Source organism: Globicephala melas, chromosome 8 (assembly GCF_963455315.2).
Source record: "Globicephala melas chromosome 8, mGloMel1.2, whole genome shotgun sequence".
NCBI classification, from domain to species: Eukaryota; Metazoa; Chordata; class Mammalia; order Artiodactyla; family Delphinidae; genus Globicephala; species Globicephala melas.
Window position 1 is genome coordinate 84,192,051 of NC_083321.1, and position 23,216 is coordinate 84,215,266.

Below are 23,216 nucleotides of genomic sequence, written 5' to 3' on the forward strand. Positions count from 1 at the left end.
GATTATTGTATCAAACCACCCTCAAATTTAGTGACTTAAAGAAACAACTGCTTTCTGCGGGTTGACGGGGAACTTCTATTCTTGCTTGGACTCATGTATTTGGCTGTAGTCAGTTGCCAGATCAGCTGGAGATGGGTGATTTAATATGGTCTCACACACATATACTGGGTCTTCAGCTTGGATTGTTGGAACCTCTGTGATGGCTGGGCTTCTCTCTCCATACAGACTTTCAGTTTAGAGTTTCTTCACAGCATGTACATTTCAAAGTATGAGAGAGAGAGAGAGAGAGAGAGAGAGAGAAGAGATGGAGAGAGGGAGGGAGAAAGAGACAGAGAGAGACAGTAGAAATTGCAAGGCTTCTCAAGGCCTTGTCTTGGAAGTCACACAGCATCACTTAGTTTGAATTCTATTGGTCAAACTCAGGACCTAGCAGGCCTCAGGAGGTCAAGTGCAAAGTGTAACCCATAGGAAGTTCCGTATATAATATACAGCCTCACTCAGGGGTAGCTCTGAAGAGAAATACTTACAGGGGACAGAACTTCAAGCAGCATACCTGTTGTATATTATGCCTGGAAGAAAAGATGGCCAGAGGTACAGATCTACAGATGGGCAATAACTGGTGGCTTTGCTGGATGGTCAGGGATTTGGAAATAACCTGGTTAGAAAGCTTTTGCGGAAGAGGTCAGACCCCTCCAAATGGGCACCAAGTGTGAAGACATTTGTGTCCCATGTCAATTCTCATCAAAGAGCAATCTCAGTAGAGAAGAATACTAATAATCAAGTAAGCAAGATGACCCATTCTTTGGAGTCAGTCAGTCTATTTCCCTAGCCACTGCTCTCCTTGCCTAATGGGCTCATGAACAAAGTGGCCATGGCAACAGGAATGGAGGAGTGGAGGTTATTCGGGCTCAGCAAAATGGATTTTTATGCACTATATCTGGCTACAACTACTGCTGAGTGCCCACTGTGCCAAAGCAGAGACCAACACTGAGCCCCTGATATGGCATCACTCCTTGAGGGAATTAGCCAGCTTCTTGTGGCACATTGATTAGTTGGAACACTTCCATTATGGAAGGGGTAACACTTGATTCTCATTGGAATTGATAATTTACACTCCTGGGTACAAAATATTTCTACAAAAACCACTATCTGTGTACCTTCAAAATGTTTTATTCACTTGTCATTATATTCTGCATAGAATTGCTTCTGATCAGAGAACTTGCTTCAGAGCAAACGCAGCACATCAATGGGCCTATGCTCATGAAATTCACTGACATTACCTTGTTCCCCATCACCCTAAAGCACTTGGCCTGGTGGAATGGCATTTTGGAGACTCAGTTACAGTTAGAGTTCCACTGACAACACTTTTCAGGCTACAGTGATGTCCTTCATGTTATAGAATATGATCTGAATCTATGCCAGCCAGCATTTATGAGTTTGAAAATTAAAGGGTGGAAATGAAAGTGGCTCCCTCTCAATATTATCTCTAATAATCCACTAGTGAAAATTTTGCTTCCTTTCCTTGTACCTTTGGGTTCTGTGGATATAAAGGCCTTAGAACCCACAGGAGAAAGGCTTCCACCAAGGTACACACCAACAGTTACATTAAAACGGAAGCTGATACTGTCACCTTGCCATTTTGAGTTCCTTATGCCAGTGAACCACCACACCAAAAAAAATGAGGGGACCTTATAATTGGGAAAATAAAGAGTCTGTATAAGTCAAAGAGGGGACAGAAGAGTCAGCACCAGAGTGATGTGATGTGAGACATACTTGGTAGGTCATTGCTGGCTTTGAAAATGGAAGGAGACCATGAGCCAAGGAATGTGGGCAGCCACTAAAGGCTGGAAAAGACATGAAAACAAATTCTTCCCTAGAGCTTCCAGAAAGAATGCAGCATTGCTGACATCTTGATTTTAGCCCAGTGAGATCCATTTCAGATTTTGGCCTCCAGAATTGTATGATAATAATTTTTTGTTGTTTAAAGCTACTAAGGTTTTGGCAGTTGTTATAGCAGCAGTAGGAAATAAATATAAGTGCTTAACCTTGTATCTAGTATTTATATGACAAGATATCATAGGTGGAGTATGACTCAGCAGGAAGAGAAATAAAAATGATTGAAAGATAAATAAAATTACTTTGGGGAAGAGGATTAGTTTGTTTTAATCTATATGAGGGATAGTTGTATCACGTTAGGTGGAAGCATAATTTTAATATTGACATTATTTGGAAGTTAAATATGGTTAGAAGAAGTAAGTATGCTAGGGTAACAAGGCATGGACTCTGCTGGATTATTCTATTGTCAACTTATTCAAGCAGGACAAAAAATGAAAATGACACATAGGCACATCGAATTTAAACTGCTAAAAACAAAACATAGAGGCAATTTAAAAGCATCCAGACAATAAAAGACACATTACTTTCAGGGTTGAAAGAGTAAAACTGGTCCTTGATTTTTTTTTTAACAGAAACCATGGAATCCAGAATAGAATGGAATGTCATATTTAAGGTGCTAAGGGGGAAAAAAAAAACACAGAATGTGACAACTTAGATTTCTATCATGTTGATAATATTCTTCAAAAACAAAAGTGAAATAAAGATGTTTTCAGACAAACAAAAGCTGAAAGAATTTTTCACAGGAGATCTGCCCTACGACAACTACTGTAGGGAATACCTTATGTTGCAGGAAAGTAATACCATAGGGAAACACAGAACTGTAGGGAGGAATGAAGGTCCCTGGAAGGTATAAATATCTGGAGAAATAAAAATGAATACTGAACGTATGGACACCAAGGGGAGAATGTGGGGGGTGAGGTGGGATGAATTGGGAGATTGGGACTGACATATATACACTAATATGTATAAAACAGATAACTAATAAGAACCTGCTGTATAGCACAGGGAACTCTATTTCATTTCACTGTACAGTAGAAACTAACACAACATTGTAAAACAACTATACCCCTATTAAAAATAAATAAATAAATAAAAAATGAATACTGAAATTAAAGGAGACATAAATAAATGGAAAGACATACTGTGTTCATGGATTGGAAGACTTAATATTGGTAAGATGAAAATATTACCCAAAGTAATCTACAGATTCAGTGCAATCCCTATCAAAATTCCAATGTCACTTTTAAAAGACATATAAAAGTACATTCTAAAATTCATGTGGAATCTCAAGGGCCCCCAAATAGCCAGACACATCCTGATGTCAATACTTGCTACAAAACAGTTTGGCATTGGCATTAGGACAGACATAAGACCAATGGAATGAATAGAGAACCCCAAAATATACTCCTACATGTATAATTGACTTTGACAAGGGTGCCAAGATTATTAATGGGGAAAGGACAGTCTTTTCAACAAATGATGCTGGGAAAACTGGATATCCACATACAAAATAATGAAATTGGACATTAATGCAAAGTGGATCAAAGGCCTAAAAATGAGAGCTGCAACCTAAAACTCTTAGAAGAAAATAAAAGAGAAAAGCTTCATGACATTGAATTTGGCAATGATTTATTGGACATTACCCTGCAAGCACAGCAACTAAAGAAAAAGAAGGATAGAGTGGACTATATCAAAATTTAAAACTTTTGCGTGGCAGAGGACACAGTCAAGAGGCTGAAAGGGCAATCCACAGAATGGAAGAAAATATTTGCAAAGCAGATATTCGATAAGGGGTTAATATCCAAAATATGTAAAGAACTCCCACATCACAACAATAAAAACAACAAATAACTCAATTCAAAAATGGGCAAAAGTCTCAAATACTCATTTCTCCAGAGAAATTTATGAATGGTCAATAAATACATAAAAAGATGCTCAACATCAATAGTCATAAAGGAAATCAAAATCAAAATCACAATGAGATACAACTTCACATCCATTAGGATAGCTATCATAAAAAAATAGAAAATAGGTTTTGGCAAGAGTGTAGAGAAATTGGAAACTGTGTGCATTGCTAGTGAAAATGTAAAATGGTGCTGCCACAATGGAAAACATTTTGATCATTCCTCAAAAATTTAAACATAGAATTGCAATATGATTCAGTACTTCCACTTCTAGATATGAACCCGAAAGAATTGAAAGAGGTACTCAAACAGATACTTATACAACAATTTTCATAGTAGCATTATTCACAATAGCCAAAATGTGTAAACAACCCAAGATCTGTTAAAAGGGAGTGGATAAACAAAATGTAGTATATAAATGCAATGGAATATTATTCAGCCTTTAAAAGGAATGAAATTCTGATGCATGCTATAAATTAGATGAAACTTGAAAACATTATACTAAATGAAATAGCAGAGACAAAAGGACAAATGTACTTATACAAACTACCTAGAATAGACAAATTCATGGATACAGAAAGTAAAATAGAGGTTACCATGGCCTAGGGGGCAGTGCAGGATGGAGAGTTATTGTTTAGTGGATACAGGAAGTTCTGTTTGAGATTATGAAAAAGTTCTAGAAGTGGATAGTGGAAATGGCTACACAACGTTGTAAATGTAATTAATGTCACTAAACTGTACACCTAAAAGTGGTTATTATGGTAAATTTTATGTTATGTATATTTACCACAACAAAAAGTAAATACTAATTGTTTAAGGCAATAAAAATAATGTCTTCTTATATTTAAAACAAAAATGTAAGTGAAAACTGACAACAAATAGCACAAAAGGGAAAGACGATAAAGGGAGTTAACCCATTTTAAGATTCTTGCATTGTTCTGGAAAGGGTAAAAGTACTAACTTAATGTAGGCATTAATTAGTCAAGGACGCATATTGTAAACTCTAAGTTACCCCATTAAGATAATATGTAACTGTTATGGTAATCTACTGCTGTGTAGCAAACTACCCCCAAAACTTAGTGATGTAAAACAACCACCATTTTATTATGCTCACAATTATGGGTTGCAAATTATGGTAGGGCAGAGTAGGGATGTCTGGTCTCACTTCCACAGTGATTGAGACTTCATCTGAGATGGATTACAAAGCTGGGAATGGCTGGGATGACTCAAGTGGGGTCCTATGTCAGGGGCCTCAATTCTAGCTATCAGGCTTGTTTCTTGGTTCTTTTTCTGTTTTATCTGCTGGGGAAGGAATATTGAAAATGGCTTTTTCAGTTATGTATCTTGTAAGCGGGATGGAATAGCTGATAAATCTGGGGATGGCCAATCACCAATCTCTGTAGACAGCCTTTCCATTAGGCTAGCTTGGCATGGCAGTTTCAGGGTTGTTGTACCTTGTGGCTGGCTTCATCTAGAATGAGCATTCCATGACACAGACATGGACACTGCAATGTTTCTTTTTTATGGCCACACCACATGGCTTGCAGGATCTTAGTTCCCTGACCAGGGATTGAAACTGGGCCGCCTGCAATGCTTTTTTTTTTTTTTTTCTTTTTAAGCTGGGCACTGTCTTTATTTTTATTTTTTTAACATCTTTTTTGGGGTATAATTGCTTTACAATGGTGTGTTAGTTTCTGCTTTATAACAAACTGAATCAGCTATACATATACATATATCCCCATATCTTCTCCCTCTTTCATCTCCCTCCCACCCATCCTATCCCACCCCCAAGTTGTCACAAAGCACCGAGCTGATCTCTCTGTGCTATGTGGCTGCTTCTTACTAGCTATCTATTTTACATTTGGTAGTACATATAAGTCCATGCCAATCTCTCACTTGGTCCCAGCTTACCCTTCCCCCTCCTCATGTCCTCAGGTCCATTCTCTACATCTGCATCTTTACTCCTGTCCTGCCCCTAGGTTCTTCAGAACCACATATATATACATACATATATATGTGTATATATGTACATATATATGTGTATATATATATATATGCATATATATATATTTTTTAGATTCCATATATATGTGTAAGCACACAGTATTTGTTTTCTGCTTTCTGACTTAGTTCACTCTGTATGACAGACTCTAGGTCCATCCACATCACTACAAATAACTCAATTTTGTTTCTTTTTATGGCTAATATTCCATTGTATATATGTGCCACATCTTCATTATCCATTCATCTGTCGATGGACACTTAGGTTGCTTCCATGTCCTGGCTATTGTAAATAGAGCTGCAGAGAACATTGTGGTACATGACTCTTTTTGAATTATGGTTTTCTCAGGGTATATGCCCAGTAGTGGGATTGCTGGGTCATACGGTAGTTCTATTTTTAGTTTTTTAAGGAACCTCCATACTGTTCTCCATATTTATTACCTAAGCTTAGAGGTCCCAGTATGTCATGTTCTATTTTATTGGTTTTAGTGGTAAAGCAAGCCTATAATAGTCTAAATAAAAGGAAGAAGATTGCCCCTAACCTCTCAACAGAAAGAGTAGCAAATAATTTATGAACATCTTAAATCAATCAAAATAACCAAAAATTAATGCAGAAGAAAATAATGATATATTAAAATCATTTAAATAATACAAAGAAATGGGAAACAGGAAAAATATATGAAAAACAGATGATAAGTAGAAAAGCAACAGCAATATGGTAGACTTAAATTAAACAAATACCATAATTATAATAAATATAAATGATCTAACCATGCTAATTAAAAGACAATGATTATTTAAGACTAACCAAAATTAGATCCAGCTCTGTATTATTTACAAAGGATGCAAAAAGTTAGAAAGTAACAGAATAAGAAAATATACCATGCAAACACTAACCAAAATTAAACTAGGGTAACTTTATCAATACAAAATAAAATAGACTTTAAGGCAAAAATTTTGGAAAATATAAGAAACAATATTTCATATTGATTAGGTTCGACTCAACAATAAGGTGTAACCATCTTGAGCTGATATGTACCTAACAACATTACTTCAAAATATGTAAAGCTAACATTAACACAATTACCAGGAGTATAAATGAATCCCCAATCATAATGGAAAACTTTAACCTACTTTTCTCAAGCACTGATAGAACAAATAGGCAAAAAATTAGTAAGTCTCCTGCTATAGACTAAATATTTCTGTCTCTCCAAAATTCATATTGAAATTCTAACCCCCAAGGTGATGGTAGGAGGAGGCTGGACCTTTGGGAGATGATTAGGTCATGAGGGTAAAGCCCTCATGAATGGGATTAGTGCCCTTATAAAAAAGGGCTCAGTCAGATGAATGGATAAAGAAGATGTGGTAAATACATACAATGGAATATTACTCAGTCATAAAAAGGAATGAAACTGGGTCATTTGTAGAGATGTGGATGGACCTAGAGACTGTCATATAGAGTGAAGTAAGTCAGAAAGAGAAAAACAAATATCATATATTAACGCATATATGTGGAATCTAGAAAAAGTGGTACAGATGAACTGGTTTGCAAGCCAGAAATAGAGACACAGATGCAGAGAACAAATGTATGGACACAAAGCAGGGACAGCGGGGGGGTGGGAGTTGGTGGTGATGGGATAAATTGGGAGATTGGGATTGACATATATACACTAATTTGTATAAAGTAGGTAACTAATAAAACTAATTTAAAAGAAAAAAAAAGGGCTCAGAGAGATCACTCATCCCTTCCAACATGTGAGGACATAACAAGAACCAGGAAGCAGGTTCTCAACAGGTACCAAGTCTGCTAGTGCCTTGATTTTGGACTTCCTAGCCTCCAGAACTATAATAAATAAATTTCTGTTGTTTATAATCCACCCAGCCTATAATAGTTTGTTATGGCAGCCCGAACAGACTAAGACAGCTACAAAAGATTTGAAAAACATAATTAACTAACTTGACCTAACCGATAGAAGAATACATTTTTTTCTCAAGATCACATGGAACATTTATCAAAATAGAATTTTTCTGTACCAAGCAAGTTTTGAGTTATTAAAACCATTTAAAGTATGTTGTCTGGCTGCAGTGGAATTAAACCAGAAATCAATAATAAAAAGATAACTAGAAAATTCCTAAATATTTGGTCATTAATCAATGTGGCTCTAAATAACCCATGAGTCAAAAAATTACCTTGGGGCTTCCCTGGTGGTGCAGTGGTTGAGAGTCTGCCTGCCAATGCAGGGGACACGGGTTCGTGCCCCGGGCTGGGAAGATCCCACATGCCGCGGAGCAGCTAGGCCTGAGCCTGCACGTCCAGAGCCTGTGCTCCACAACAGGAGAGGCCACAATAGTAAGAGGCCCGCATACCACAGAAAAAAAAAGAAATTACATTGAAAATTATGAAATATTCCAAGCTGAGGTAATAATTATATGACGTATCAAAACCTGTGTGGATAAATCTAAAGAAATGCTAAGGGAGAACTTTAATAGGTCAAAATACATATACTATAAAAAGAATAAAAGTTGAAAATCTAAGATCTAATTTTCCATCCCAAGAACTTTGAAAAAGAACAGCAAATAAAAGCCCCAAAATGAAAGAAAAAACAACAAAGATAAGTTTGGAAATCAATGAAATAGAAAATAGAGTTAAAATAGAGAAAACCAACAAAGCCAAAGAACAGTTTTTTTTAAAAGATTAATAAAATTGATAAACTCCTAGAAATGCAGATGTAGAGAAATGAAGAGAAAACACTTATTAACAATACCACTACAAGTCTTACAGACATTAAAAGGATAATGAAAGGAGATTGTAAACAAATTTTGGCTAAAATAGATTTGACAATTTAAACAAAATGGACAAATTCCTTAATTTAAATCAAATCCACAACAAGATGTCACTTCAAGCCTGTTAGAATGATTATTATCAAAAAACCAAGAAATAACAAGTGCTGGCAAAGAAGTGGAGAAAAGGGAACGCTTCTGCATTGTTTGTATGAATGGAAATTGGTTCAGCCAGTATGAAAAATGGTATGGAGATTCCTCAAAAAATAAAAAGTAGAACTACCATGTGATCTAGCAACTCCACTTCTGGGTATTTGTTCGAAGAAAACAAAAACACTAATTCAAAAAGATATATGCACCCCCATGTTCATTGCAGCATTATTTTCAATAGTCAAGTATGGAAACAACCTAAGTGCTCATTGATGGATAAATGGATAAAGAAGATGTGGCATATATATACACGTACATATATGTGTATATATATATATATATAACAGAATACTATTCAGCCATAAAAAATAACAAAATCTTTCCATTTGCAACTACATGGATGGAATTTGAGAACATTATGCTGAGTGAAATAAGTCAGAGAAAGACAAACACCATATGATCTTACTTATGCATGGAATTTAAACAACAACAATAAGCTCGTAGACAAAAAGAACAAAATGATTATTGCCAGAGGTGGGGGATGGGGGGTGGGAGAAATAAATGAAGGGGGTCAAAAGGTACAAACTTCCAGTTATAGCATAATTAAGTCATGGGGTGTAATGTAAAGCATGGTGAATTATAGTTAATTGTATTGTATTGAATATTTGAGAGTTGCTAAGAGAGTAAATCTTAAAAGTCTTCAACACAAGAAAAAAATTTTTTGTAACTATCTATGGTGACAGATGTTACCTGGACTTATTGTGGTGATTATTTCACAATATATACAAATTTTGAATGATTATGTTGCCCACTTGCAATTAATATAATGTTATATGTCAATTATACCTAAATAAAAACAAACAAAATGGACAAATTCCTTGAAAAAGTAATTTATCAAAATGGGTACAAGAAGAAGCACACATCTGAATAGTCCTGTATTATTAGAGAAATAGAACTCATAGTTAAAAACCTTTCTATATGGAAAACTCCTAGCACACATGGCTTTGCTAATGCGTTATTCCAAACATTTATAGAAAAAATAATACCAATCACACAAACTCTTAGAGATAATGAAAAAGAAGAAAAACTTCCCAATTCCTTTTAGGAGACCAGCATAATACTGATACAAAACCTGGCAAGGACATTACAACAAAGAAAAATTGAATTTAAAAATAAATATGCAGAAAATCCTAAGCCAATGCTTAGCAAATCAAATCCAGGATATACCAAAAGGGTAACAATCAGGATGAAGTGGAGTTTATTCCAGGAATACAAGGTTGGTTTGACATTTGAATGTCAATGAATGTAATTTACCACGTAAAGAGAATGAAGGAGACCATATGACCATTTAGGAGCAGCAAAAACATTTGATCAAATTCAATACCCAGAGTTTTCATAAAAACAAGAATAAAAATCTTAGCAAATGAGGAATTAAGTTAACTTCCTTAAACAGATAATGAGTTTCTACAAAAAAATACAGATAACAGCTTACAGTGGAATATTATATGCCTTCTCTCTGTGTTCAGGAAAAAGAAAAGAATGTCCATAATTCTTTTGAGTATTGTGCTGGAGGGTCTAGTCAGTGCAAAAAAGCAAGAACAAGAAATAACAAGTATAAAGTTTGCAAAGGAAAAATGAAAGTCATCATGCAAAGATGACATGATTATGTGGAAAATCTGAAAGATACTCAGCTATCAAAAACAATGAATTCATGCCATTTGCAGCAACATGGATGGATCTAGAGATTATCAAACTAAGCAAAATAAGTCAGAAAGAGAAAGACCAATACCATATGATATCACTTATATGTAGAATCTAAAATTCAATATAAATCAACATATCTACAAAACAGAAACAGACTCACCTATATAGAGAACAGACTTGTGGTTGCCAAGGGGGAGGTGGGGTAGGGGAGGAAAGGAATGGGAATTTGGGTTTAGCAGAGGCAAACTATCATATATAGGATGGATAAACAACAAGGTGCCACTGTATAGCACAGGGAACTATATTCAACATCCTGTGACAAACTATAATGGAAAAGAATATGAAAAAGAATATATATATGTATAACTGAGTCACTTTGCTGTATAGCAGAAATTAACACAACACTGTAAATCAATTATACTTCAATAAAATCTAAAAAAAATCTGAAAGGACCTATTAAAAAGCAATTAGAAATAATAAATGTATATTTAGTCAGTATATAAAAATAAATATTTATATAAACTAGAAATGAACAGTTAGAAAATAAGATTTAATAAATAACACCACTTACTTTAGCATAAAAAGCCAAATAACCTAGAAATCAAATGAAAGATGTATAAGACTTCTGCACTATAAACTACAAAACATTATGGAGAGGAATTAAAGAAGATATAAATAAATGAAGAGATACACCATGTTAAAAAAACCCGTGAGCATAGTAAGATATTAGTTCTCCCCAAACTGATCAATTGATTTAATGCAATCCCAATTATAATGCCAACAAAATTTTTTTAGAAATTAAAACAAGTTGATTCCAATGTTTATACGGAAATGCAAAAGTCCTAAAATAGGTAAAATAATCTTGAAGAACAAAGTTAGAGGACTCTATTAACATATATCCACTCTTATTATAAAGCTACAGATTAAGACAATGTGGTGTTAACCCAAATATAGACAAAATAATCCAATGCAACAGAGTAGAAACTATAGAAACAGTTCACATATATGATTTCATGACTTTACAAAGGCACCACTGCAATTTATTGTGGAAAGATGGTATTTTTCAATAAAAGATACCTGGTCATTTGATTATCCATAAGGAAAAAAATGACCTTTGTCCCTGTTATCATACACAAACATTAGTTGGAGATGGATACCAGATCTCAATGTGAAACTAAACAACTAAGCCTCTAGAAGAAACATAAGGAAAATATCTTCTGACTTTGGGTTAAACAAATATTTCTAACTCCCCCGCATCTTTATTGAGACATAACTGACATATAACATTGTGCAAATTTAAGGTATACAACATGATGATTTGATCTACATATATAGTGAAATGAATACCACAAAAATTTAGTTAACACATCCTTCACCTCACATAATTACCATTTACTGTGTGAGTGGTAAGAATTTTAAGATCTACTCTCTTAGCAACTTTCAATTATTCAACACAATACTGTTAACTAGAGTCACCATGCTGTACATTACATTCCTAGAACATATTAATCTTATAACTGGAAGTTTGTACCCTTTGATGATCTCCGCTCATCCCTCCCCTACACCCCCACCACCCCTTCTAGCAACAATGTACCCCCTATATCTAAGAGTCCAGGGTTTTTTTGGTTCCACATATAAATGAGAGCATACATTATACAGAATTCATCATTCTCTGCCTGACTTATTTCACTTAGCATAGTGCCCTCCAGATCCATTCATGTTGTTACAAATGGCAGGATTTCCTTCCTTCTCATGGTTGAATAATATTCCGTTATAAATAATATTAATATGCTATACTAATATTAAATGTTTATATATAATATCTTCACATAATATAATATATAATATATAAAACATTATCACATTTTCTTTATCCATTCATCTGTCAACAGATACTTAGGTTGTTTCTATGTCTCGGCTAGTGTAGATATGCTGCAATGAACATGGGAGTGCAGCTGTCTCTTTGAGGTAGTGATTTCATCTCCTTCAGAAAAATATCCACAAGTGAAATTGCTGGATCATATGGTAGTTCTATTTTTTATTTTATTTTTTGAGTAATGTCCATGCTGCTTTCCATAGTGGTGGTACCAGTTTACATTCCCACCAAGAGTGTACAAGATTCCCTTTTATCCACATCCTCGCCGGCACTTATCTCTTGTCTTTTTGATGGAGTCTGCTGTTGGAATTCTTTAGCTCAGTTTTTTTATTATTCAGATCTAGGATGTCTTTTTGGCTTTTTGGAGGATAGCTTTTATTTCTTTGTTGAGCTTCTCACTTTGTTCATGTACTGTTTTCCCAATTTCATGTAGTTGTCTGTCTACATGTTCTTGTAGTTCCATGAACTTCCTCAAGAGGATTATTCTGAATTCTTTGTTAGACAGTTCACAGACCCATACTTTGAGTAAATTATTGGAGCTTTATTAGTTTCTTTTGGTGGTGTCATGTTTACTTTGGTATCTGTGCATCTGAGTAAGTGGTCTTTTCTTCCAGACTCTAGAGGTTCCCTTCAGCAGAGAAAGACCTTCATCAGTTAGCTCAGCTTGGGGTACTGGATGGGTCATCTGGTAGCATCCATGGGCAGGTGGAGGCTTGCTATTGGGGTGTCTATTTGGGTGAGGTCACTGCCCATGTTCTGAGGTGGGCATGATGGATTACTTACTTTCAGGCAGGACTACTAGCTGGGCTCTGCAATCACCTCTGGTTAGGTGAAGTCATAGGCTGTGTTCCCTGGCAGGGAGGTGCCACTGGCTGGACTCTGCAACTAAGCAGGGCTGCAGGCTGGGCTCTGCAATCACTCCTGGTTGGGTGAGGCCTCAGGATGTGCTCCCTTACCAGATGGTGCTGCTGGCCAGACTTCATGTTCGGGCAAAGCTACAAGCAAGGCTTTGTGGTTGGATGCAGCCACAGGCTGTGTTCTGTGATCAGGTAGGGCCATAGGCTTTGCCCCAAAGTTGGGCAAGGCTGTAGGCTGGGTTTTGTGATGGAGTAAGCTGCTGGGTGTGCTCCTCTGTTGGAGGTGGTCACTGGCCAGGCTCTCTAGTTGGGCAGGGCCTCCAGTTACATCATGCAGTTGTGGGGGGTCTAGAGACTGTGCTCCTTGGTTGGATGGGGTCACTGTCCAGGGACCCTAGCTGGGTGGGACCATAGGCTATGCTCTGCAATTTGGTGGAGTCACTGGCTAGGCTCCCTTTAGCTACAGTTTTTTAAAAGGTCTTTTTAAAAATAAATTTATTTATTTATTTTTGGCTGCATTGGGTTTTCGTTGCTGCGTGCGGGCTTTCTCTAGTTGCGGCGAGCAGGGGCTGCTCTTCCTTGCGGTGCGTGGGCTTCTTCTTGCAGAGGCTTCTCTTGTTGTGGCGCACCGGCTCTAGGCGTGCAGGCTCAGTAGTTGTGGCTCACGGGCTCTAGAGCGCAGGCTAGTAGTTGTGGCACATGGGCTTAGTTGTTCTGCGGCATGTGGGGTCTTCCCGGACCAGGGCTCAAACCTGTGTCCCCTGCATTGGAAGGTGGATTCTTAACCACTGCACAACCAGGGAAGTCCCTGGCTACAGTTTGTACTCAGTAATTAGGCAAAGCCATAGGCTTGGATCTGTTTCTGGGCTTCGTGACTGGCTAGGCTTCCTGGTTGGGCAGGACTGAAGACTATGCTCATAAATCGGGTGGGGCTGCGAATTTGCTTCCTTGCCTAAGTGGGGCCATAAAACAGTTTCTGTAGTCAGTAAAACCTGTTGGTTTGGGACCCATATCAGGTAGAACTGCCAACTGAGGTCCCTGGCCAGATGGGGCCACTGGCTTAGCTCTGCAGATGGGCAGAGCCTGGCTGAGATCTCTGCTCAGGTATTGCTGTAAGCGGTAATGCAAACTGCCAAGATCTGAGCACAGGTTGCTGTCAGCCATGCCCCTCTTTTCTCTGTCTCTATCAAATCCCCAGTGGTCGAGCCCTGCAGATTCCCCCAGTGATCCCCATGAGGCAAGACCTGAGTGCACCTCCCAGGAAACGTCCTGGAACACTGGGGGACCTGGACTTTTGACACCATCTTGATGACAGTACCTTCTACATAAACACTTCTTAAATGGACACAGACAGCACTAACCGTAAAGAACAAATGATAAACTGGATCTTATTAAAATTAAAGACTTATCAAAAACACCTTTAAGAGGGAAGTGAGGTACCCTGGAAGATGATATTTTATATTGCAATAAAGGATTTGTATTCAGGATATTTGAAAAACTCCTCCAAGTGAATATTGACAAGGGAGAGGTGATGGAACTTGGGGATTTGAATACTGCAAGATATGTGAAGAAAAGGATAGGGATATTTATATCCTCATCATATATAATAAGGAGTCAAGTGATCCTTTGTTAGCATGATGGAACAAGAAACAAAAGTCTTTAAAGCAGCAAGGTAAGAAACAGAGGAATTAAAACAATGACATGATACTGAGGGGGGAGATAAGCAGGGTTTTGGAGGATAAGTAAGGTAAATTCTTAATCATCTTTGCAGAAAGTCAACAGATCACTTCTAAAGTTGATAAGTAAAATATAATAAGCATATTATTTAGAAGCATGGAACTAGTGACTAGAAGATCTAAAACAAAAAGTTAGATAAAAGTGGTTGCTTTTAGAGTATGAAGGTGGAAGGTAGTGAGATGGGGTAAAGACTTGCTTTTTAGTGTAAGTTCTTTTACATTATTTTAAAGAAGTACACAAAGTACTTTGATAAAAATATCTTAAATTACAGAAAAAACTGCATTCACATTACTACGACTATGCAAATTATTCAATTACAGGGCCACATAATATGCTAAAACTATGCATCTTTATTTAGAAGTCACCCTCTGGGCCTCTTGAAGTAGAATGTATCTAGAATCAAGATCAAATGTACTGAGTGAAGTAAGTCAGAAAGAGAAAAACAAATACAGTATGCTAACACATATATATGGAATCTAAAAAAAAAAAGGTTCCGATGAACTTAGGGGCAGGACAGGAATAAAGACGCAGACTTAGAGAATGGACTTGAGGACATGGGGAGGGGGAAGGGTAAGCTGGGACGAAGTGAGAGTGGCATTGACATATATACACTACCAAATGTAAAATAGCTAGCTAGTGGGAAGTAACCACATAGCACAGGGAGATCAGCTCCATGCTTTGTGACCACCTAGAGGGGTGGGATGGGGGGGGTGGGATAGGGAGGGTGGGAAGGATATGCAAGAGGGAGGGGATATGGGGATATATGTATACGTATAGCTGAATCACTTTGCTATACAGCAGAAACTAACAACATTGTAAAGCAATTATACTCCAATAAAGATATTAAAAAAAAATCAAATTATTCTCTTTACATAGAGGTTAGAAATATATTAATTTGCCTTATATTTGAACCATGACTTTCATGGTTAGTTGTTTTTCGGAGTTTCTAACCTCTTTTTATTTTTTATTTTATCCATTTTTTTGTGGAATCTAAAAAAAAAAAAGATACAAATGAATGTAGTTATCAAACAAAAACAGACTCAAAGACATAGAAAACAAACTTATGATTACCAAAGGGGAAGTGGGGGGAGGGATAAATTAAGAGCTTGGGATTAACTGATACACACACTACTCTAGATAAAATAGATAACCAACAAGGACCTACTGTATAGCATAGGGAACTATGCTCAATATCTTGTAATAAACTATAATGGAAAAGGATATATTTATATAACTGAAAAACTTTGCTGTACACCCAAAACCAACACAACATCGTAAATCAACTACACTTCAACAAAAAATTTCAAAAAACATCTACCACTTCTGTGCAAAGTTTGAGGGTCCTTAGAGTTTGGTGTGCTGCCTGACAATTTACAAGGGTCTTGAAAATCTGCTAGTTTTTCTTTCTTTTTTTTTTTTTTTTTTGAGGTACGCGGGCCTCTCACTGTTGTGTCCTCTCCTGTTGCGGAGCACAGGCTCCGGACGCGCAGGCTCAGCGGCCATGGCTCACGGGCCCAGCCGCTCCGCGGCATGTGGGATCTTCCCGGACCAGGGCACGAACCCGTGTGCCCTGCATCGGCAGCCAGACTCTCAACAACTGCGCCACCAGGGAAGCCCGAAAATCTGTTAGTTTTGAGTGAAACCTAAGAAAGAGAAGTCTCTCTGGATGGTCCAGGGCTTCAGTGCAAGTGATAACATTAGTTGGCCCTTTAGGGCTGAGTAAAAACAATGACAAATGGAATTGTGATGGTGGTTCATGATGATCTGTGAAACCTATACTACTGTATGAATCACAGAAGAAACATTCAGGGTTTGGGAGCAATGCTCTATCATCATTGGGTAAGTATTCTGTATGACACACTTTTTATCTTACATCTGGACTCTGCTGGATTCTAGTTATTTAACATGATCTTCCATAAAGTAAGTTTTGTGTTATTCTACCTGGCAAAGTACTCTGGCCAATTGAGATGCTGGCTGAACATCAGTGAACATAGTGAGCAGTAGGTGGGATCAGCTGCAGCAACAAGGAATGTAGTCTCTACACAAACTTTTCTCTTGATTTTTTAATTGTAATAGTTATTTTAATTAATTTATCTCCTCTTTCTCTTATATTTCTACCAATTTTATATTGGTAGTGTTTGTGGTGATAAAGGTAGCATTATTTCAAAGTTTTACAATATTTAAATGGAATACCAACAAAGAACAAAAGGGAATATCAACCCATAAAGTTCAGACATTTTGCCAGATTAAAAAAAAATTTTTAAAGATCTTTATTGGTGTATAATTGTTTCACAATACTGTGTTAGTTTCTGTTGCACAACAAAGCGAATCAGCCACATGCATACACATGTCCCCATATCCACTCCCTCTTGAGCTTCCCTCCCATCCTCCCTGTCCCACCCCTCTAGGTCATCGCAAAGCACCAAGCCGATCTCCCTGTGCTATGCTGCTGCTTCCCATGAGCCAACTATTTTACATTTGGTAGTGTGTATATGTGGATGCTACCCTCACTTCGCCCCAGCTTTGCCCTCCCACCCCATGTCCTCAAACCCATTTTCTATGTCTACCTCTTTATTCCTGCCCTGCAACTAGGTTCATGAGTACCATTTTTTTTTTTTTTTTTAGATTCCATACATATGCGTTAGCATATGGTATTTGTTTTTCTCTTTCTAACTTCACTCTGTATAACAGACACTAGGTCCATCCACCTCACTACAAATAACTCAATTTCATTTCTTTTTATGGCTGAATAATATTCCATTGTATATATGGGTCACATCTTCTTTATCCATTCATCTGTTGATGGACATTTAGGTTGGTTCCATGTCCTGGCTATTGTAAATAGTGCTGCAATGAACATTGTGGTACATGTCTCTTTTTTTTTCCTGCGGTACGCGGGCCTCTCACTCTTGTGGCCTCTCCTGTTGCGGAGCACAGGCTCCGGACGCACAGGACCAGCGGCCATGGCTCACGGGCCCAGCCGCTCCACGACATAAAGGATCTTCCAGGACCGGGGCACGAACCGGTGTCCCCTGCATCGGCAGGTGGACTCTCAACCACTGCGCCACCAGGGAAGTCCACATGTCTCTTTTTGAATTATGGTTTTCTCTGGGTATATGCCCAGTAGTGGGATTGCTGGGTCATATGGTAATTCTATTTTTAGTTTTTTAAGGAACCTCCATACTGTTTTCCATAGTGGTTGTATCAATTTACATTCCCACCAACAGTGCAGGAGGGTTCCCTTTTCACCACACCCTTTCCAGCACTTATTGTTTCTAGATTTTTTGATAATGGCCATTCTGACTGGTGTGAGGTGATACCTCATTGTAGTTTTGGTTTGCATTTCTCTAATAATTAGTGATGTGGAGCATCTTTTCATGTGACTCTTGGCCATCTGTATGTCTTCCTTGGTGAAATGTCTATTTAGGTCTTCTGCCCATTTTTACCCTGGATTGTTTGTTTTTTAGATATTGAGTTCCATGAGCTGTTTGTATATTTTGGAGATTAATCTTTTGTCTGTTGTTTCATTTGCAAATATTTTCTCCCATTCTGAGGGCTGTATTTTCATCTTGTTTATGGTTTCCTTTGCTGTGCAAAAGCTTTTAAGTTTCATAGGTCCCATTTGTTTATTTTTGTTTTTATTTCCATTACTCTAGGAGGTGGGTCAAAAAAGATCTTGCTGTAGTTTATGTCAAAGAGTGTTTTTCCTATGTTTTCCTCTAAGAGTGTTATAGTGTCTGGTCTTACATTTAAGCCTTTAATTCATTTGGAGTTTATTTTTGTGTATGGTGTTAGGCAGTGTTCTAATTTCATTCTTTTACATGTAGCTCTCCAGTTTTCCTGGCACCACTTATTGAAGAAGCTGTCTTTTCTCCATTGTATGTTCTTGCCTCCTTTGTCATAGATTAGGTGCCCATATGTGCATGGATTTATCTTTGGGCATTCTATTCTGTACTGTTGATCTATATTTCTGTTTTTGTGCCATTACCATACTGTTTTGATTACTGTAGCTCTGTGGTATAGTTTGAAGTCAGGGAGCCTGATTCCTCCAGCTCCGTTTTGCTTTCTCAAGATTGTTTGGTTTTGCGGGGTCTTTTGTGTTTCCATACGAATTTTAAAATTTTTTGTTCTAATTTTGTGAAGAATGCTGTTGGTAGTTTGATAGGGATTGCATTGAATCTGTAGATTGCTTTGGGTAGCATAGTCATTTTCACAATATTGATTCTTCCAATCCAAGTACATGGTATATTTCTCCATCTGTTTATGTCATCTTTGATTTCTTTCATCAGTGTTTTATAGTTTTCTGAGTATAAGTCTTTTGCCTCCTTAGGCAGGTTTATTCCTAAGTATTTTATTCTTTTTGTTGCAATGGTAAATGGGAGTGTTTCCTTAATTTCTCTTTCTGATTTTTCGTTGTTGGTGTATAGGAATGCCAGAGATTTCTGTGCATTAATTTTGTATCCTGCAAGCTTACCAAATTCAGTGATTAGTTCTAGTAGTTTTCTGGTGACAACTTTAGGATTTTCTACTGTCGATTTCTCCTTTCATGGTTGTTAGCATTTGCCTTATGTATTAAGGTGCTCCTATGTTGGGTGCATAAACATTTATAATTGTTATAGCTTCTACTTGGATTGATCCTTTGATCATTATGTACTGTCTCTCCTTATCTCTTGTAACAGCCTTTATTTTAAAGTCTATTTTATCTGATATGAGTGTTGCTACTCCAGCTTTCTTTGGATTTCCATTTGCATGGAATATCTTTTTCCATCCCTTCACTTTCAGGCTGTATGTGTCCCTAGGTCTGAAGTGGGTCTCTTGTAGACAGCATATATATGGATCTTGCTCTTGTATCCATTCAGCCAGTCTGTGTCTTTTGGTTGGAGCATTTAATCCATTTACATTCAAGGTTATTATCGATATGTGTGTTCCTATTCCCATTTTCTTAATTGTTTTGGGTTTGTTTTTGTGGGTCTTTTTCTTCTCTTGCATTTCCCACTTAGAGAAGTTCCTTTAGCATTTGTTGTAAAGTTATTTGGTGGTGCTGAATTCTCTTAGCTTTTGCTTGTCTGAAAAGCTTTTGACTTCTCCATTGAATCTGAATGAGATCCTGCTGGGTAGAGTAATCCTGGTTGTAGGTTTTTCTCTTTCATCACTTTAAGTATATCCTGCCACTCTCTCTGGCCTGCAGAGTTTCCACTGAAAAATCAGCTGATAACCTTATGGGGATTCTTTTGTATTTTATTTTTTGTTTTTCCCTTGCTGATTTTAATATATTTTCTTTGAATTTATTTTTTCTTAGTTTGATTAACATGTGCCTTGGTGTATTTTTCCTAGGGTTTATCTTGTATGGGACTGTCTGTGCTTCCTGGACTTGGGTGACTATTTCCTTCCCATGTTAGGGTAGTTTTCAACTATAATCTCTTCAAATATTTTCTCAGACCCTTTCTTTTTCTCTTCTTCTTCTGGGACCCCTATAATTCGAATGTTGGTGTGTTTATTGTTGTCCCAGAGGTCTCTGAGACTGTCTTCAATTCTTTTCATTCTTTTTTCTTTATTCTGTTCCTTGGCAGTTATTTCCACTATTTTGTCTTCCAGCTCACTTATTCATTCTTCTGCCTCCGTTATTCTGTTATTGATCTTTCTAGTGTATTTTTCAGTTCAGTTATTGTGTTGTTCATCTCTGTTTGTTTGTTCTTTAGTTCTTGTAGATCTTTGTTAAACATTTCTTGTATTTTCTCAATCTGTGCCTCCATTCTATTTCTGAGATTCTGGATCATCTTTACTATCATTACACTGAATTCTTTTTCAGGTAGATTGCCTATTTCCTCTTCATTTATTTGGTCTTGTAGGTTTTTACCTTGCTCCTTCATCTGTGACATATTTTTTTGCCATCTCTCTCTCTCTCTTTTTTTTTTAAATGAGTGGGATTGCATTCCTGTCTTACTAGTTGTTTGGCTGAGGTTTCCAACACTGGAGTTTGTAGGCTATTGTGTAGAGCTGGGTCTTGGTGCTGAGATGAGGAGCTCTGTGAGACCTCACTCCAGTGAATATTCTCTGGAGTCTGAGGTTCTCTGTTAGTCCAGTGGTTCAGACTTGGAACTCCCACCATAGGAGATTTGGCCCAGCTCCAGGCTCATGAACCAAGATCGTGCAAGCCACCTGGGGTGGCAAAAAAAAAAAAAAAAAAAAAAAAGCAACAACAAGGTAAAAAATAAAATTAGACTAGGAAACTAACAGATATGTTAGGAAGAATATAAAAATAAAAATATAGATGAATCAGAAACCAGAAGGTACATTAGTACCACAATAATAAAAAAGAGGAGGGAAAAGGGACGGGAGGCGAAGGCCTTGGCTGTGGAGCGGGGGGCTTAAGCAAGTGCAAGTTTTGGGTGGTGGGTGGGGCCAATGCTCAGGACCTACAGGACTGGAAAAGGCCCTGGGGGCTGTGGGGAGTGGGGCTTAGGTTCAAGGAACAGAAGGGGTCCAGGCACGGCAGGGGACCTCACCTGGGAGCCCAGCAGGCTTCCTGGGCTTGAGTGGGCCAGGCAATCGCTCTCTGGTCCTCTCCTGCTCTTCTCAGAGAGTCCCTCCTGCCTGCCTCTCCTGATCTCCCCAGCTTCTGGGGTGCTGATCCCGTCTGGACTCCACTTCTCCTCACCCCTTCAGTCCCCCTATGTCCTACTGGTTCACTTTGGGGTTCCTCCCATCTCCTTGGGTGTCAGAGTCTCCCACCAGTAGCTGGCAGTCACCCCAGTTGTGGGGAGATGTTAACTCCACATCTTCCCACACCACCATCTTGACTCCACCTCCCTCTAATGTCTTTTTAAATCCAGCTTCTCAGTCATACCTTCTATTGCGTGGTGTACTATTTAGTCTCCAGATACAACCTTCCTAGAGCCATTCAACATAATGATCTAAGCTAAATTGATTACCATTTTTATTTCCTTCAGATTCTGTTATTTCTTTTTCTTTTCTTTCTGTTTCTACATCATTGGTTTTCCTTAAATGTCAGGTGATTGTCCATTAGTAGTGACAAATGAAGGTCTGTGTCAATTTTTCTAGGGAGCTAGTGTAAGTATCCTGTGCTTTTGTGTAAGTCTCTGGTTTTCCACTGTTCACACTCATGAATGGGAAGATTGCCTTGGGCCTTTGTGAAGTGGGTTAATGAACAGACTTTCTTAGAGGAAGTATGGTCAGGTAGCCAGCAATAACACAAGGCATCTCTCAAATACTAAAATTAAGAGGGTTTTACTGTGGAGTACCAAATCCATGCTAGAACTAGCTTTCCCAGATGGTTCACGTAAATTTTTTAAAGAGATAATCCTTCAGGGTTTGTTTCTTTTTGGTGGGGGGGATGCTGTGCTACTGCACAGCATATGAGATCTTATTTCTCTGACCAGGGATTGAACCTGCACCCCCTGCATTGGAAGCGCAGAGTCTTAACCACTGGGCTGCCAGGGAAGTCCCTTGTTTTTTTTTTTTTAATTTTTACTTATGTTGTGTTATAGTTGATTTACAATGTTGTGTTAGTTTCAGGTGTACAGCAAAGTGGATCAGTTATACATATATCCATTCTTTTTCAGCTTCTGATTTGGGTTTTAAGAAGAGGACTGATCATCAGGGAAACCAGAAAATTCCATCTTGAAGCCCAGCAGAAATAAATGGTGGGCATTTCCCTGAGTCATAAATGGCACAGGGGCTCAGCAATCTACCACCATGTTCTTAACAGGAAACACTCCATTTGGCTGGGGAAAGGGTCCATCTGTCTCACAGATCCAAGAGTAGGTTAAAATTCTGAGCTAGAGAAAAGAACTAAGCCAATTGCAGGCAAGGATAAGGAAGTTACCAGATACACCTAGGGACAGCCACGTCTGAGAGCTTGCCAAGCTGTCACTGAAGTTAGAACATGGACTCACAGCAGAGAGCATTATTTTTGTGTGCTTCTTTCCAATTGTATTTCAAGTTCTTTCCAAAACAAGGCCCTGGGCTCGGTTCACTGCTGTCCTGTATTCATGCTTGGGTATTCATTCACCAACATTAAACCCCAGGATAGAAGATGTGATAAAACAGGACTCCTTTCTCCATGGAGTGAATCTTTGCTGGTTTCAGTGGTGGATGGTGGTCATCACAGAAGACACACAGGAAATTTTCCTTGGAACTGAGGTGGGATGAAAACTGCCTGCTGTGAACATCATCATCTTTTTCCTGACCTTTTACCTCCAGTTTCTGAAGATAAAGCAGAAAATAATCTTCCTTGAAGATAATGGGTAACAATTCCATAAAACAAAAACACATGCTTCCAATGCACTG

The 23,216-nt window shown here is 37.9% G+C and overlaps 1 protein-coding gene across 1 annotated transcript in view; it reads right to left on the bottom strand.

Moving 5' to 3' along the window:
* C8H11orf65 (chromosome 8 C11orf65 homolog) overlaps positions 1-23,216 on the bottom strand; it is an 89,775-nt gene that overhangs the window by 64,140 nt on the left and 2,419 nt on the right.